Raw genomic sequence first — 17,509 nt, forward strand, 5'->3', positions numbered from 1 at the left:
CCAACAGCTTCAGGCTTGCTCAAGGTGCCTCCGGGGTCCATGCAGGGCCCTACAGTGATGCACCCTCACAGTGTACAAAAAGATTATTCCACAACAGTCACCATCTGAGGACTGATCATCATCACAGAGCATGCTCTACAGGGTAAGAACAGCACTGTGAGTGGCCTTAGCTAGATGTGGGTCGAATCCAGTTCACACAACTGGTGAGTATGAACTTGATGCTCAGGTTGAGAAGTTGTGTGGACTTCATGTACTTCATCTCTACAGCACCCTGTGTGCGTGTGTGGTACAGAGAGCCATGTGTGTGCGTATTCGCATGCGCATGTGTGTCTGTGTGTATGTGTACAGAGAGCCATGCATGTGGGTGCATGCGTGTGTGTGCATGTGTGTGTACTCGTGTGTCTGTGTGTGCATATGTGAGTGTGTGTATACAGAGAGCCGTGTGTGTGTGTGTGTGTGTGTGTGTCAGTGTGTGTGTGCATGTGTGTGTCCAAACAGCAAGGATAGTTGAAAGAGATCACGTGATGAAATGCCTCTCATTAAGACAGCACAGGATGAACTTTTGCCTCACAGAGAAGTGCATTTGAAAGTCTTAGTGAAAGTTGGGGGGGCATGAGCGTGCGCCTTTACATTTGTCTCAAGTCCCACCCCCTTCCCCCACTAACTGTAAGAGACATGGAAAATCACTGGAAAACTCATTCCCTAGTTAATGTTCTCTGGCTTGCCTTTTAATCTGTCTGCATATTATACATTGCTTTCCTTATGGATCATAACTGAGCACAGGAGTGTTTGTTTCCTACCGTTTCCCTATCAGAAGAGACTAGACGCAGATTTCAGCTCCACAGCTGATGGGTACATGTAATAAACTAGCTTATGTTTTTGCGATGGAAGATGGGTGCCCCGGGGATTTGATGGGGGTGAATAATAATAGTATTCCTTAAATGTGCGTCTGCTCCAGTCAGGGGAGAATGGGTGGAGATCTTAGACTCCAGTCTTCTCTTTCCACAGGTGGGAAAGCTCAATGGGAAGACGTGGCATGGTTGGTCAAGGTACCTGCTACAATGACTCTCCTCACAAGTCTTGGTGGAGCGTGGGAGCACACTCCATGCCGCAGAGGGTGGGCATCGTGGGATGTCCCTTAGCTGAAAATGGTTAGGGTAAATGCTCCCTCTCCTGCTTCCCTGGAACCTGGGTAGATAGACTAAACGAAGGAGAGACACTCTGTACATCTAAGGCTGCCAGCATGGCTTGAAAAGCCCCAGGGGTGTCAATGTCCGGAGCCTTTATGTGTGATTTCAAAAGCCTGCCTTAGGCTGTAGCTCCCTCATACTCCACACACTTGTCCTTTGGTGTTGCCAGGCATAGACACTAATTCTAAACATTCAACTCTCCTGGCTTATAGCATTCAAAGTAGGTTAATACAGGGGAAAAAACTCAGGCTCAGGGTCCTCTTAAATTTAAAGGCGAAGGAAGCCAAAGAGCGAGAACGTTTTTCTAACGGCAATGAAACACTGCCACCATGTGGGCTTAAGGTGTATTGGCCTGCTCTAGTCTTTGGCCTTTGAATTTTGTCAGTATCTATTGGTACTAGGCAAGTGTCTGCACCTGAATGATACCTTAGTCCTTTGCTTTTTGAGTTTGAGACAGGGTTTTACTATGTAGCCTTGGGTTCAAAATTCCTCCTGCTGCAGCCTTTAGAACGCTAGATTTCAGATGCCTGTTACCGACACACCTGGCTTTTTTTTTTTTAACTTAGAATGATGCAGTATTCGTAAAAAAAAAAAAAAAAGGCAGAAAATCTACTCTATGTTTAGATAAAAACCATCTTTTCATGTTCACCTACAGAAAATATGTGGGGATTTTTCTCTTTTAATGAATTTCAATTCAATCAATTGATAGATGACCTGCTTGCTAATTGGAAGTACCGGTTCACACCTGGAACGCCTGAACTTTTGTAAGTGAGTAAAAATTTAAACAATAAGTCAGCCTTTATCATAGTGGTAGATAAGAAATTCTAACTTTTCCAAGATGCTCTCCCCAATTCTCAGGGAAAAAATACACAAGATGAATCCACAAATAACTTTTTATGGGAGAAAACATACTTACGCTACATAGTTTTAAAAAAACAGGAACACTTCTTATGAAGTAAAGCACATGAGTGTGGGCCATCCATTGGAGCATGTGAAACCTACCGGTGGCCACATCTTCCAAAGAGAATGGTTTCACTCTCCTCCCCCAAGAGCTGTCAGCTGATGAAAGTACCTGGTTTCGGGGTGGGAGCTGGAGATCATCTAACCCACGTGTGCCGGGATTCTTACTGGCTTGTTACTGCGCAGGTCTTGGTCAGACGACCACAGCGGCTGCAAGACCACGTCACATCCGGAAGGGGGCATTTCACAGGTGCCGCCCCAGATGCTCTGCCTCCCCATTATTCCTGCCTCTTCTTCCACAGCATTCCCTGGGCCATGGTGGTGGTGTGGATAACATAGATGTCTTGTGCGGTGGAGAGCATTCTGTGTTCTCAGCACATTGATTAGTTCTCTGTCACTCCAATGACCGCTGCCCACAGCCAAAGGAAGCCTCATTGACCAAGGTTGAGAGTATCCCTAGAATATAGATACGAAAAACCAAAAATACTTAGAAGTCAACAGTTTGAAAGCCTAACTATTTCAGGAAAATAACATATGACCTCTCAGGCCATGAGCTTTTGGCCACGAAATTGCCTCATGAGGAACAATCTTCAAAACTAATCAGAGTAGTCTGTTACTCATAACAACCATGTCACTGTTGGACAAGGGACAGGTATTGCCGAGGGGATCAGTATTGCAGGATGCAGGGCCCAGCACTGAGATGACCACACGGTTGGTTCTCTATCAGGAGCCGGCACAGCACCTTCAGGCACCCTGCGAGAGAGCTAGGCAGCAAGGAGGGAGTTCCCTGGTCAGTCTGAGATTGATTTCCCTGTGTCCCATGGCCAAAGTGTAGTGTTTTTGCAAGAGAGACTCCAGGGGAGCTGGATGAAGTAGATATGGTCATGTTTCATTGTATACACGTGGAACCCTCAAAAATAGATACATTTAAAAAGTGACCTTAGGTTGATGTTGGAAGCCAAAAGGCAATCCGAGGGGTGGCACTTTGGGGGACCAGTACTTTCCAGCAGGAGACCCAGCACAATGACTGTCATGGCAAAGGGTGTGTTGTTCCTTGATGCAACTAATACCTATAAAACACAAACACAGGACTCAGCACCCACGTGGAGTTTATTGAGAGAAGGGAGAGGAAGAGGGGGTAGCTGGTGGCCAACCGAAAGCAGGAGAGAGAGAGAGAGAGAGAGAGAGAGAGAGAGAGAGAGAGAGAGAGCGCAGGGGGAGGCAGAGGGGGAGCAACAGGAGGAGCAAGAGAGAGCAAGAGAGAGAGGGACTCTTGGCGCACTTGCTTTTAAAGGGGGCTTGCGCATGCGTAACTGAGTCCTCTGGCAGCCAGGTAAAGCTTGAGCCACCAGGTAAGGCTGACATAGTGATGGCATGGCCATGAGCGTCCCGCCCATCGTTGGGGGCGGGGGTCAGCTGGCTGCTAGTTCCTAACAGGGTGAGTCTCTGTCTTTTCATTTTTATGTTAGGAAAACATAGGCTGTGAAGGACAACAAAAATAACCCCTAGTCTTGCTGGCACAAGCCTGTAATTCTGGCATGTGGTCAATGGAGCTGAGGCATTGTGAGTTCAAGGCCAGCCTGGGCTACACAGCAAGGCCCTGTCTCAAAAAATCAGTCAGCTGCTAAGATCTGTCTATTTGTCTTTCTGTCTGTCTATCTATCTATCCATCCGTCCATCATCTGTCTATACAGTCTGTCTACTATAATTCTTTGTGTAGAGAAACATTTAAAGTGCTTTACCTGCCTGTCTCTTTTTAAAATTTATGGTGGGATTTTTAAGTACTAGCTGATAAGATCCTGCACCCATTCCAGCTAGGAACTAAGCAGTCAATGCTCTGCAGGCCCAAAGGGTCTGTATCTGAGCACACCGGGTAGTTGGCGCCCTCTGGTGGTCATTGTGAGTATTTACACATTTAACTCAACTTTAAGGAAAACAATCACTTCCCTTGGAGAGTTGGCAGTCTTGATGAGACCTGAAGTCACAAATGTGTGACCAGTGAAGTCATTCTTGTCCTCATTATTCACTGCTGTCCATGAAGGTGTGAGTGAATTCTGCCCCACACCAAGTGTGTCAGGATCCAGTTTGGAATGCGGGACTCGGGCACACCAAATTGGCAGTGCTGACCTGAAGCCCCAGGCTTCTTCCCCCTCTTAACACAAGAGGAACAAATGCTAAAAGCGTGGGGTGGGTGGGAAATGGGCAAGCGATTGGAGCGATATTCATCTGATTCATTGAAGCTTCGTTTCGTGATGTGCTGTGTAGACGCTTGTACATACAGCTACTGTGTTTACATGTGTGCAGAAAAGTCTAGGATAGATGTCAAGCTGCTAATATCACAGTCTCTGGGAACTGAGATGATGATGGCAGGAGGATGGAGATTTTTGCCTTTGGATTTGTCATCCATTCATTTAGAATAAATTTACTTTCCTTTTGCATTAAAACAATCTTAAAACAAACAGATGTAAAACCAAATATATGCCCAGCTGAAATGACCATGCCTGGGGAGTGCGATAAGCAGACTAGGAGATGCTATAAAGTGTCTTGTGATTTAGGATTTTATAACATCCTGAATGTTACAGTCATGTAAAAGCACTATGAGAGCTTTGGTAGAATTTGCAACACTCCCTTGTCCCTGAGTTAGGGCAGTGGAGGTCCTTGCCTGAGCACAGATCTGAGCAGTCGGCTGCCTGCTAACCCTGAAGAAATGCTGGAAGGAGACAGGGAAGCCTCAAGCTCCCATTGTGATATTTTCACAAGTGTTGATAAAACTCCTCCGGAGAATGACACAGCTGAAACCAGAAGGCAAGCCATGTTTTATAGGACACACTCATTCCTTTGTGTCACAATATTTACAACTCCAAGTAGCACAAGAAATTACATAAAACGAAAGTGTCTGAGAGCAATAAGGCCAGGTGAGAACGGGTAGGAACATAAACCAAACACGACAAGTTCGTACAGAGCTCTCCTAAAACCTCAGCTGGACGAGGGTGAACCAGAGATTTCCTTTGGAGTTTACCAGCAATGAAACAAAGAAGAAACAGGCAGTTATAGGAATCACAAAATTCCAAAAGGCCTGAGTGGATCCGTTAGGAGGGACGGCAGCCATAAGGTACCGTGACGCGGGGGTAAGGTAGCTCAGCTGGCTGATCTCTGATTAAACATAAGATGTCCATTCTGCCCCAGAGGAAGCGGAAGACAAAGGGGAAGGGGTAGGGTGCTAGCAAGCTCAGGTTCTGAGCTTGGCGGTCAGATTCGAACAGCGTTGGAAGTGTTACTGTCCTTGTGTGGTGTAGTGACCCCTCACCTCTGTGATCTTACCCTAGCCCGCTCTCCCTGTTTTTTTTTTTTTTTTTTGTCTAGCTGAGGTCATATGACTGGGTGTCTTCCCTGTCTCCGTTTGTTTAGTAACACAATTCTGTCCAGTCCGCACACAGAGTACGGACATTCAGGTTCTGTTCTCTTAGATCGGCCCCTGGGCATCTACTATACTTGTTCGTAACAATGGTTCCGCCAAACAAGGCAACTCCATCTAACCTCCTTCGCTGGTCCCTGTGTATCCTAATGCGTCATTGACCAGTCGAGACCCCAAGTGTGCTGCATGGTTTTGTCAACTTGGCACAAACTTAAAAGTCATCTAAGAGAAGCCGAAACTGATGGGCCTGAAGGCAAATCTGTGTCATCATTGATGACTGAGGCAGAAGGACCCAGACCACTGGGTGTGGGGTACCCGAGGACAGGTGGTTCTGGGGTGTATACAAAAGCAAAAGGCAGGAGGTACAAGCTAGTGAGCAGTGTTCCCCGTGTCCTCTGCTTCAGTTCCTGCCTTGACTCCCGCCCTGGAGTGTGTGTGACCTGAGAGCTGGAGGATGAAATGAACCCTTTCCTCCTCAAGTTGCTTTTGGACATGGTCTTATGACTGCGATGGAGAACAAACTCAGGCCCCACAGGAACGCGGCTGGTTACATTGTCTCTTTATTAAGGGGTCCCGGGTGCTCCTTCCATACACTTCCTCCCAGCTTTTTTTCCCCTCAGTCTTTGCGCATTGAGACGCTCTCAGTCCAGTCTACTGTGACCTTGTCACCTTTTAAGTCAGTCTTCAGACCCGGCCGCCGTTCATTCCCAGAGGTTGTTTGTGCCATTGCCCCCTGCCTCCTCTTTGAAGCACTTTCACTTAGCACCCAAGTTCACACATAAAAACACATTGCGTAATGACAGACTGCGATGTCCTAACCCAGGGCAGTAAATGGGCTATTCATCTCAGCAACTCTTGGCCTCAGAAAGAGACTTGAAAGGAAAACAAACAAAGTTGTGAATTTGTGTAGGTGGGACCTTCCAGATTTCCTTTCCCAGACAGCACAAGAAAATTAGGCTAAGTGCCCATACAAACACAGGCACTGCTGGTCTCTGAGTCCCTGTAGTTTTGCTCCACATGGGGTGGGAGAGGGGTGATGAGCCTAGGAAGGTTCCAGCACCAGGTGGTGGTAGTGGTGGTGGTTGGAGGCAGTGGGAAGCGGTGGCTCAGACACCAGGGAATCTCCACAGGACTAGTGACCCTACTGGGCAATGTCAGACATGAGTAAATGACCAAGGTAAGAAGGTAGCAAGCCTTACAAATACATGCAAAGGCACCGACCAAGGTCAGGGACAGCCTTGTTGGGAGTCAGCACTGCCAGGACCTCAGGAACTATTCCATCCCTTTGGCCCACAGAGACACCCACACATCTGCTGTGTCACCTGCCATCTCCAAGGAAAGATCATCACTGTTCTGGAAAAGGTTCATAAACTGAATCTGCCATTAAGTCACTGGCTAATCTTATGAGGAACAGAGCTACATCAGGCTATGGGACTTTGACAAAGGAGGTAGCAATCATGCAATTGCCTAATCCAGGTTTCTGTGGGCTCTGCCTCCACATCAGAGGTTGCTGCATCTGTGTTTATAATGGGACACTTATGTGGCATATGTTTAATATATACTCTAAATGCTTATCAATTTCCCCCTTTAAATACTTTATTCAATGTAGTCTGATACTAGCTGACCTGAGACATGGGTCAGCTGATAACCTTCATGGTACACTGGACATATATATATATATATATATATGTGTGTGTGTGTGTGTGTGTGTGTGTATGTATGTGTGTACGTACGTATATGTATGTGTATATATATATATATATATATATATATATACATACGTACACACACACACACACATCAGTCTTTGATTCTCACAGTACTTTATGTCATGAAATTGTCCTTTCGGATGTTGTGGTCATCACCTTTACCACTTTCACAATACATTTTCTAGCAAACAATGCTTGCAATTAGTGACCCCCTCCCAGGCCTCTGGGCTATCTAGTCTCAGGTTTTTGGCCAGCCAAGCAGTGTTGGGTACTGATTCCAGCTGGTGGAATGTACCGTAAGTCAAATCGGATATTGGTTGGTTACCCCCACAAGGTTTGTGCCACTATTGCGTATCTTTCAGACATGACACCATTACAAATCAAAGGTTTTGGGAATGGGTTGGTGATTATGTTTTTCCTGTAATATCCTGAAGAATATCTTCCTGTACTAAAGATGCTAGAACATAGGAGTGAAGAGTCTATGTGTAAGCTCAAACTTCTCCATGTATGAGTTGTATACACAGTGGCTTTGCTGTCAGTTTGTGTAGAGCAACCAACTGTAGATATTATATGGCTTAATTGGTTTTTATCATGGGATGTCTTGTTTTCTCCATTTTTGTGACTCAAAGTTATACTCAGTATAAAAGTCTGGGCTGGCATGTGTAGTCTCTTAGAAGCTCTAGAACATCTGTCTAGGCCCTTCTGGTTCCTTTACAGGCTCCATTGAGAAGTCAGGTGTTATCTTAGTAGGTCTACCTCTATATGTTACTTTGTTTTTTTTCCCCCCCTTGCAGCTTATAATATTCTTTCTTTGTTTTGTATATTTGATTATTATGTACTGAGGGGACTTTTTATTCTGGTCCAGTCTATTTGGTGGAGCCTCACCCATCACAGCTGCAACTGGCACTCTAGCCAGTGTCAGTAGGAGGAGCAGTCTTAGGCATCTGGGAGGAGGCAACGCTAAAGTTGCTAGTTTCTGTATGCACTGATCAGCCATTAACAAACACTCATTCTTGGACCAAAGAAAGAAGGCTTTGCCAATTCCAAGCTTGACCCATGTGGGGAAAGGCTTTGCCAATTTCCCATGGGCCCGATACCTTGCTCCTTGGCATGGCTAGGTCATGTCAAACAATACACAATCTCTCCGGGTTTCACCAGCCCAAGGGCTTTACTTGCTCCCTACAGCACAGACTTTCACTGTGCATGAACACATGGCTCGTTTCCAGTGTGGGCTGGTTACACGGACTCCTGTGAGAATTTTGAACATTCAGGCACAGGCACATACACATTTTAGTAGGATACAAAACTTAATTTGCTGGACGTTCATGCAGAGTAAATAGTGTCAAATAATTTTCTAATGTGGTTGTAAGGCCAAAGTAATTCTAATTGAACTTCTTAGGCTTACAAGAATCAACTGATGTCCTTGCATCCACCCTCTCGGTGCACATAGCGGCGGCTGGTCCAAGCACATGGCATCTCCGCCTGATGAGAACCATCCCTGGTTCTGCAATGCTCTTCTAAGGTCATCCCAACTTGAATTCCCTTTGTTGTTGTTTAATCATGTATCTCCCAAATCCAAAAGATCAGGGAAACTTAATTTCCACATTTTCACGCTGATGGCGTAAGATGTGACCCTTAGATAGTTAGAGTCAGGCAAAGTTGGAGAGTGGGGCATTAGGAGTTATAAATGAGGAGGAAAAGAGAACAGGGTAGTAGGCTGTTTCTATCCACCATGTGATGCCCTGTGAGAAGACTTCTGTGGGCCTACAGTTTGGGAGGTCAGCTGTCAATGCTACGATTAAACTTATGGCAAACAGCACCATGTTGGAGCAAAGGTGATGCATGCTTCAGATGGCACGATGGTCCCTGAGGCCACCACAAGGGACAAGAAAGTTCACCTTTAGATCTGATTTGATGGCAGATTTGCTTTATGCTTCTCACAAGCCCTCTGGTCTTTCTCATCTTCTCTCTTGAGCTCAGCTCTTTGGTCTTTATATGTTAATGGAAGCTCTCCCCTGAGTGTAGTAATGAAGTGACTGTGAGCCTCAGATTTATTTCTTTAGTTGTTAGCTGTTTGTTTGCTTATTGGTTTTTCCAGACAGGGTTTCTCTATGTAGCCCCACCTGTCCTGGGCTACACTAACCCTATAGACCAGGATGACCTTGAACTCACAAAGATCCACTCAGTTTTTGATGCTGCAAGGTTTCCCATGTTAGACTAAGGCAGTGAAAGTGTTCTCCTCCCAAACAGCCAGAGGCTCCAGAATTCTTTTACCATCTAATGTATCATATCTTTCTTACCAGCTTCTTTATGCTCTGTTCTTCTTAAATTATAATTTTCTTTATTCTGAGAATTTCATACACATGGAAAACAAAATATGGTTATCTGTACCCCCCTTCCCATCCCCAACTCCCTGGACCCCCACATGTCAACTTCAAGCCTGTTTTCTTTAGCTTTCTAAGTTAAATTAGTTTTGCCCATGTGTGCATGGCTGTGGGACAACCCACTGGAGCATGGGAAACTTACCAGTGGGTGTGCCTTCAAGAAAGAATGATTCTCTGTCCCCAGCAGCTCTCAACTGCCAGTAGTCCATCAGTGAGGGGTGGGACTTAGAAAGTGCTCTCCTCACCCATGCTGGCTTGATCTTGTGCTCGCCCTCCAAGTGATCAAATGCCTTTTAAATATTTGTGTTTATATCCATAGACTTGGGCTGCTCTCAACCTTGGTCAGAGGAACTTCTTTTTGCAGGGGATGGAAATCAATGTAGAGATGTAGGTATGATCAAGTGCTGAGAATTAGAGAATAAATGCTCAGCTCTACATGGGACATGTTTATTACCCACCCACCAACCTTCCCCAACACACACACACACACACACACACACACACACACACAGAGAGAGAGAGAGAGAGAGAGAGAGAGAGAGACTGAGTTTATAAAGAGGAGACAGGAAGAGTATTGCAGTGAGATGTGCCTGTGTCTCCTGTACAGGACATGCCAATGCATTCATGAACTTTCAGCATCTACATTCCATTCCCAGGAGCAGTCAGGACAGGGCACAGAGCGGCAGTGTCTGGTGGTCTTTCCACCTTCTCCTTAGATCTTTGTGAACCACAGTGTGGTCCATTCATCTTCTTAACAGCCTCCAGTGCTCTGAGCTTGAATAAGCCACTTACCAATCTCATCTCTGAGATTCCCTACAATGGAAACTTCTTCTTCATGAAATGCCACAGAGTCTTGCTTACTTAGCTTCTAACTCTATACTAGAGGGGGTCACAAAGGGCGACAGTAGAAAGCTCAGCTTCCAGCATTAACAACCTTCCCCTCAGCATTGCTTTCCATTGAATTCCATCCTGCAACCTCTGGTGTGGTGATGATGTGCCTTTATCATTACCACGAGACGTTTGCCTTCTTTTCACTGGTGAAGATGAACGAGTAGTAGACGCACCAGTGCCAAGGACATTTCTTCTGCCTCCTTTGGCCACTTCTCAAGCTCCTGATCCAATTGGCTAACCTTAAAGGGCCCTGCAGGGAGACCAAGAAGACGCTCAGAAAACTATAATAATTTTATTAATTCTTTGAGAAATCTACGTAATGTATACAATGTATTTTGATCACATTCACCTCCATCCTTCTACCCAGCTCCTGCTGGGTCCGCCTCTAACTTCCCATCCTCTGCTAGCTTGATTAGTGACCCCCTCCTACCTTTTCTTTTTAAAATCCACCAATTTGTGCTGCCCGTATACTCATGAGTGTGGGGTCATCCACTGGAGTGTAGTAGACTGACCTGGGACCACATACCGAGTCTGTCTTCCTAGAAGCTATCAGCTTTCAATAGCTCCTCAGTGGGAGGAAGGGAAGATGGAACGTGGAGGGAGCCCTGAGGGAGTCCTCCCAAAGCTGTGCTATAGTGTTCAGGCAATCACAAGTGCTATGAATTCATGGGCGCAAAGATACTGTCATGTCCAGAGGGCATGCTTTGCTTTGGTTTTTCCCAGACCTCTGGCTAGTCCAATTTTTCCACACCTTTACCCATGATGGTTCCCAAGCCTTGGGGAGGGTTATGCATAGATATATTTCATCTGTGGCGGAGCACTTCAGGGACACTTACACTCTGAACTTTGACAAGTTGTGAATTTCTGCATTGACCACACCCCACTGAGTAAAGAAATTCCCTAATGAGGTCTGAGAGCTACACTAGTCTGTGGGTATAGAGGTACAAATTTAAAGGGGCCATTTGAAACTATGGTAGTAGTACAGTCACCCTTGGGGCCTTTGGACACCCCTGGAAGTTCCATAACCATTTTTTCCTGGGGAGTAAGCCTCGAATCCAATCAGAAAGTGATCAGGACCCTCATCCATTTGTGTCACAGCATGGCCATATTCTGTACTATCAGTAATTACTACTGTCACAGCGTTCACACCTGTGAACTCGGCACCATCCAGTCTATCTATGAAAGCTAGCCACCAGGGAGGAAGCTTTCTGGTTAGAACTACTTTGATTTCTCCATGCCCTGTGACCAAATGTGTGGTGTCTTCTGCAGCCGTGCCGTGTCTTAGCATTAATTTCCGGTGGGCAACCAGGAACAGTGGGGATAGCATGTACGTTTGGGACATGGATTTCCAGGACACCCATTCCTAACAACTGAAAGGGAGGTGTGCACGTCTGGTACCCCCACTTCATCTGGAAACCTGTGGTGTATGAGATAGCCATTATCCCTGTGTAGGACAGCTCCAATTCAACCCTTTGTGAACATGATGTATGTGGATGTGTAGGCATGTAAGAATCTTTATGATAATAGTTTCCACATGCCACATAACATCCTCTCACCCCCTCCTCTGAAATACCCTCCCCACTTTCTCCTCACTCCCGGCTCTCACCTCTTTCTCCTTCGTATTTCCTGTATCTACTATCCCTGTCACTTAAGGGCTTCTCCCTCCACACCAACGATCCCTTTATAGTTGTCTGTATTCTGTAGCCACTCTATGTTAAAATATGCATATGAGTGAGAACATGTGACATTCATGGTCTTTCTAGGTCTGGGTGAATTATTAAATTCTCTGAAATGGTAGGTGATAAAAAGAGACGCACAAATGATTCTGTAAAATACGCTTTTATGGCCTTATCTTTTCCCCCCCACATGTATACATTTTATGTCACATTTTTATATTCTGCTGAAGACTGGAGAAACTTCTATGCAGTATTTATTTCTGTTTTCTATTTAAACCTAGAAGAGTCCCTTTGGCAGTACTATCATAAGAACAAGCTTCCAGGTCAAAGAGCCATCACAGAAAGTCAAAACTCCAGATGTAGGTAAAGTTGGATGCTTTATCTGTTCTGCTGAACCAGGTTTTCCTCCCTCCAGCTAACTGTTTGGAGCTAAGTGTTGGGGAGTCGTCATGGGTACAAAAGCAACAAGGCTGCATGGTAACCTCCTCTACCGTGGGAGTGACTCCCTGCAAAATAAAGCAACATGCAAAAAGCTGTTCTTGAGCTGGGCGGTGGTGGCACACACTTTTAGTCCCAGCACTTGGGAGGCAGAGGCAGGCTGATCTCTGTGATCACCAGCCTGATCTACAGAGCTAGTTCCAGGACAGGTTCTAAAACAATACAGAGAAACCCTGTCTCAAAAAATAAAAAAGCAAAAAGCAAAACAAAACAAAACACAGACAAGAAAAGTTGTTCTTGAATATTTACTTTGAATATGTCTATGTATAACCAAACTTGGGGGGGGGGGTCACAGCTCATGTCCCAAGTAAGGACCAACCTTGTGTCTTCAGCAAAACCATTAAAAGTGGGACGCCTCAAAGGGGATCTATTCAATATGACCGCATTAGGAAGAGAGACCTGGCCACCCTCCCAAGTCTTCAGGGTCCTGGAGTGACATCAATGATTAAAGGGAAAGCCAAGGATATGACATCTAAGCAGTCTGCCACATACTGTGGTCCCACCATCCACTGACTCATCATTCTTCAGGTCTTTGTTTCATCTTGTGAGGCGAGGTGATGTGGCCAGCTGTGTGAATTCTCATCCCAGCATGAAATGCCCTGGGGAATCCCCATTTCATGGGGGTTCACTGTTTCAACACTCAATAGATTGAGAGACACAGGTATGTCTCTAGCACATCTTCCTCTCGCCCAGACCAGTCACACATCTATGCACACCTCTGTGTGGAAGTGCAGATGTGTGCAAGTGTCCCTGGGAGCCAAAAGAGGCTACCACACCCCAGAGCTGGAGTGACAGGCACTTGAGGGGCCCAGCATGGGTGCTGCCAAACAAACCCTGGTCCTTTGTAAGAGGAGAAAGTGTTCTTAAGCGCTGGACCGCTTCTCCATCCTCTGTTTTGGAAGTTAAAAGTAGTGGGATAAAATTTTAGGATGTCACCGTTTGAAGCCCACAATGTCCACAATTTTAGTCTCAAAGACTTTATTTATTTATTTATTTGTTTATTTGTTTATTTATTTGTTTTTACAGTCTAACTTCTCGTTTGTTGACAATGAAGCAAAGTCAGATCCTCAGGAAAGCAAGGCAAGAACAACAGATGTATGGTATTTTAGTACAAGAGGTTGCTGGAGGAGCCTGCAGCTTTATGAAAATGTTCCACGGGGAAGCAGAGGGGGGTAACGGGAACGCAGCCAGCGGGCCAGGCCTCATGTGCCTATCCTTCAGATGAGAACCAGGACAGGTGTTGCACTGGAGTCAGGTGAGCTGTGGTCATAAAACACTCATTCCTTCACCGGAAGGCGGCAGGGCACGTGGCTCTATGTCAAAGGCAGTTGCAGGTATTGAAGATCCTCCAAAGCTACGGAGACACCCATAGGTCAGGCTGCGCTTAAAGCAAGACAGGGTGAGAACTGCTTCAAAAGCCAAGCGGCCTCTGTCCTGAAGTGGACTGTGTTCCATTTAAAAAGCAGATCAGAATTTAAGGCAATTTATGAGTTCCTCAAAAAGGGGAAAAATAACAAGAAAAGACAGTAAATAGGCCTGCATTTAAGATCTATTATTGAGAGCCAAGGTTGACCTCACACACCGAGGTGGGGGTGTCTTGACGAAGTCCAGAGTTTACGATACGGCTAGTCTTGCTAGCCAGCTTATTCTGGGGGCACTCTGCCTCTGCCGCTTGAAGCTGGAATTACTGGTGCCATTACTCCACTCAGCATGTATGTGAGTTCTGGAGTTGTGAACACCGGTCCTTACACAGCAAGCACTTTAAGGACTGAGCCATCTTTCCAGGCCATGTCACAGGTTAAGCAAAACCTGCCAAGTCTTTTTGTAAGGTAGAATCTTGGCCATCATCTCTCCGAACCTCTTAGTGTCACGCCTACTTTGGTTACACACAGAACACACACTGTATTCTAGGCAGAAAGGAAAGCAGGCTCGGAAGAGTTGGGTGGCATTCCCAGTATTGCACAGGACTCAATAGTCACCTAAATATCCACAGTGACTCCATTCAGACGCCAGCAGCCTTCACCTTCCCACATGTGTTCTGTTGGCTTCTATGGATCAAGAAGCTGGAGGCAGTTGTTTTATATCTTCTACCCAGGCTGTGGTCAGGGTTAACCAGAGCTGAGACCCTGGAAGTGGCTCATCTGAGCAAGGATACACTTCCAAGCTCATTCATGAACTTGGTGACAAAATTCCCATCCTCACAGTTGGTCGGACCGAGGACTTGATCTCCTCATTGATAGCGGCTGGAGGCTTCCCTGAAGTTTTCTTTGCATCAGTCAGCCAATAGATAGGCCTGCTACCAAAATGGAAGTCACAATCTCACTAGTTAGTGGGTCACAAAGTGCTCCTCCCACCTCTGCCCTGTGGCCCGCCTCACCCTCAGTGGCAAGGGATTATTATAGAAGGCAAAACATACAAGAGGTCCAAACCACTTGTGGCTTGTTTAGAAGTCTGTCACAGAGCGCAGGGCTACAGACAATAGACTTCAGACGAATAGATAAACACGGGTTCCTCTTTTGTGAGAAACACAGAACAGTGGCAGAAGGAAAGTCTACCTGATTTCCATTAGTAACATTTCAGTCTCCTAATTCTACCAACTGGTATTTTAAGAGGTAATAAAGCTGTTTTAAGCAACATTTGTGTATGTTTTTGTTAAACTGGTGGGCAAAGACATGAAAGACAGATGCAAAAATAAAACCTCTTTTGCAACCCAGAAAGCTTATGGGTTTTGACACATATGAGGTAGAGGACAGGATAGATACTCGTCAGCTCAAAGTGATGGTGATGTTGATAATGAGCACCTTCCTTAGGAAATGAGAAGACGGTTGCATTAGATGAGCATACCAGTTTTTTATCTGCTAGATGGAGACTGCCATCTCTACCCCTGCCCCCTTGTAAGGCATGTCCTGACTGAGGTCTGATGTTGACGGTGTGTAACTCACTGAGAATGGATATTTCCATGTAATATGTACTATATCTCCAGTGAAATCTTCACAGGTCTCAGGCTTTCATTTTCAGTGTTGTGTGGCTTTAATTACCAGTTGTGATGCTTATTTCCCAAAACAAGACAAACAAAAAACAACCCTCCCTCCCCCCCAAAAAAACCCCAGCTTGTTTTGTTTGTAAAGATTTTATAATGGTATGTGCCAATTGTCACTTTATGTGGAAGGTATAGAGGGCCCCAAGCCCAGCTGGGTCTAGACAGCAAAGCAGAACCTATACAGTATCACTTTTAGTCTGTAACAAGACTTGGGCTAGAAGCATGACTACTTCACAGATAAAGGACTTGCAGAGTTCCCTGAGTTGGATGGCCTCTGAGCCTGGTTAATTTTGGTGTATGATATCTTTTATTTATTTGCAAGTTTATTTTTTTAAATAGCAAAATACAATTTTAAGATAGAAAAAAATGTTTAAAATTCCAGTCAAAAAGCACTTCAACATGGCAGTCACAGTCCAAAGGATCCTAATGCCCCACTCTTCCCCAAGATCTACTTGACCTTAGGGCAGCCACGTAAGTCATCATCTGAACAAAGACACTTGGGGGACAGCAAGGGCCACTGTTAGTAATTACAAAAGAGACAACGGGTGGTGAACTAGGGCCATTTTTGGTAAACCTGGCCAGGCCAGGAGCCACCTCCTTATAGTCGGAGTGGAACAAAAATCTTCCTTTAACCCGGAAGTCTCTGCTTGGATAGTGAGGAAGGGAAGAACGTGGAGTCCACATGGATAGCGTAGGGTGCAGAGCTGCAGCTGGGTCACGTGCTGGCCTACATTTGTATGTGAAATCAAGGACAGATGAACGTGGTAGAGGTTCTCTCCGACAATTATCAGCACACCTCTGCCACTTGTTGCTTTTCTCTGTACTTTTTCTGGGCTCTATTATAGTCTATTCATCTCGAGACCTTTTCTTCAATTTCATTTCTACTATTTCCAAATTCTATTATGCTGTACCGTAAGACAGCCAGGTTCGCCAGTGGTTGATGTTTGGACAAATGAGTTATTTCTTGACATAACACTGACACCACATTTTCAATGGAAAACCTTAGTTCAGTACTTTATCAAATGCTGTTCCAATATGGAAACCTGAAACCTTGCCGTCTGCTAATCATCACTCTTGCCTTTTAACACAGGCAACACACTCTCAAGCTGAGTGCACAGCAGGCATTCGCAGAGTAAGCTGATCAATTAAAGGCACTGAGCAATTGAAGATATTTGTTAAAGCGAGTGGAAATGCTGGCTGGCTATAGGGTAAATGTGTCTGTAACAACGTCTGCTGAAATGAATACTTTTTTTCTGGAGAAGCAAAAGCTGGTAAAACATTTAAGTCAAATCGATCTTTAAACAGGGTTCTGAACGTGGAAACCATTTCTATACACACATGGCATCCATTAAAGATGAGGGCTAGGGAAATTTCTCCTATGAGAGACTTTCCAGAAAGAAAGAACGTGCATGATAAAGCTTGTCCTTCCATGGCTCCTTAGAGAATGGTACCTCACCCAAGTCCAAACTCTCAGCCATTCAAGCACAAGTACTGTGTAACACTCTTCACACTCACCATCTTCTTGCACTTTTCCTTTAGTTATATGCTAAAATATTTCAAACTTTACAAAGTGTAATTAAAAGCTTGTAATATTTTCATTCCCCAGAGGCAATCATTATTTGCAATTTATAAGGTATCTTTCCATTTATATGCAAGCACATATGTATGTATATAGATATATATGGCAAAGTCACTGTAAATAGTTTTAATAGATTGCTTTCTATTGTTAAAACCTTGCCGTTGTGT

At 45.1% G+C, this 17,509-nt stretch overlaps 1 pseudogene; it reads left to right on the forward strand.

The window, feature by feature from the left end:
* Positions 1-15,355: 15,355 nt before the first annotated feature.
* Positions 15,356-15,475, forward strand: LOC127235897 (uncharacterized; annotated as a pseudogene).
* The last annotated feature ends 2,034 nt before the right edge of the window (positions 15,476-17,509 follow it).

Source organism: Phodopus roborovskii, unplaced genomic scaffold (genome assembly GCF_943737965.1).
Source record: "Phodopus roborovskii unplaced genomic scaffold, PHOROB, whole genome shotgun sequence".
NCBI lineage: Eukaryota > Metazoa > Chordata > Mammalia > Rodentia > Cricetidae > Phodopus > Phodopus roborovskii.